At 41.7% G+C, this 1,221-nt stretch overlaps 1 non-coding gene across 1 annotated transcript; it reads left to right on the top strand.

Moving 5' to 3' along the window:
* The first annotated feature begins 581 nt into the window (after positions 1 to 581).
* Positions 582 to 711, top strand: LOC133236242 (small nucleolar RNA SNORA19). Its single transcript, XR_009732806.1, has one exon. It is a non-coding gene; the product is annotated as a small nucleolar RNA SNORA19 (small nucleolar RNA).
* The last annotated feature ends 510 nt before the right edge of the window (positions 712 to 1,221 follow it).

The raw sequence follows: 1,221 nt of genomic DNA, 5'->3' as shown, positions 1-1,221 counted from the left end.
ATCCCCAAATGTCACTTTGAAGTTTTTCTTTGAAATATTTCTTGTCCTAGTCTACGTAGTATGAATGAACTAATGAAAGAAGAATTAATTACCCTAAGAGTAGCACTGTGCCATCCAGAGACTGGCATTCCAGAAGCTCTGTAGATGAGAACACAGACTCACACTAATTGTAAGTGGAAAGACACTGACCAATAGCATAGGAAAGAGGGGCCCAGTCCAGTGAGCAGAGCATGAACTCCAGAGCACATCACAGTATAGCTGTGTCAGCTTTGTCACTCAGTCACCATATGCTCCAAGCTGCTTAATTGATTTGTGTATTAAGAAATTCATTTGTAAAAGGGATTTACCTTCTTCGGAGGGGTTGTTGTGAGGCTTGAAAAAATTGATACATGCTATGTATATGTATGACATATATACTTGTTAGATTATCCAGGGTAGCTGTGCTTGAAGAAAGTCTCACAACTGGCAGCAAGATGTGATGGTCTATAATGGTGGCCCACAAAAATAAACGTCAAATGATATCTTTGCTATTTATTAAATTGGTACATTTAAAAGGCATTCACTTAAATAATCTCTTTGTCATGCACATTGCAGTGATCAGACATCTCTTGCATATATAAGCAGTGTTATTACTTATGTGCTATACAAATAGTTGAAGGTTAATTAGCAGTATAACTAAATAGTAATGCTGACAGTCTCCTTCACACAAATTTTTAAAAATCTTCCTCTTTGTAAGAATGCGGGGTTACCACAGAGAGTGCAGTTTGGCTCTTGAACCATTAATCAGATCAGGGATAACTGGTGAGGAGTATAAGGACCCTTTGCAGACTTTGCAAGAAAGTACGCATGACCCAGGGACACCCAGGTGAAATACCAAGAGAGAGGGTGGAGTCAGGGGGTCCTGAGGGACATGAAGGGAAAGAATCTTAGGGAGCAAGAAAAGTTCAGAGGCTGCAGCCTGAACCCTGAACTTCAAAGATAAGGAGACCTTGGGACTAAGATTAGTTCATCCCTTGTTTTTTCTAAGCATGAAGAATCCAGCTGGGGCCAAGCAGTGTGATGGTGGTCTAGTCTGACTTGTGCTGGTCTCTCTGGCTAAAGAATCGAGATGGGGGTCAACCATGTAGAAAGCAGCTTCTAACCCATGCCATTTCCCCTGCACTACCAGGAAGCCTTTAGAGGGGCCTTTCCAGGTGTGAATCTCAGTTGCTCTCTCCTGTG

Source organism: Bos javanicus, chromosome 2 (assembly GCF_032452875.1).
Source record: "Bos javanicus breed banteng chromosome 2, ARS-OSU_banteng_1.0, whole genome shotgun sequence".
NCBI classification, from domain to species: Eukaryota; Metazoa; Chordata; class Mammalia; order Artiodactyla; family Bovidae; genus Bos; species Bos javanicus.
This window is presented reverse-complemented; position numbering and strand designations above follow the sequence as displayed.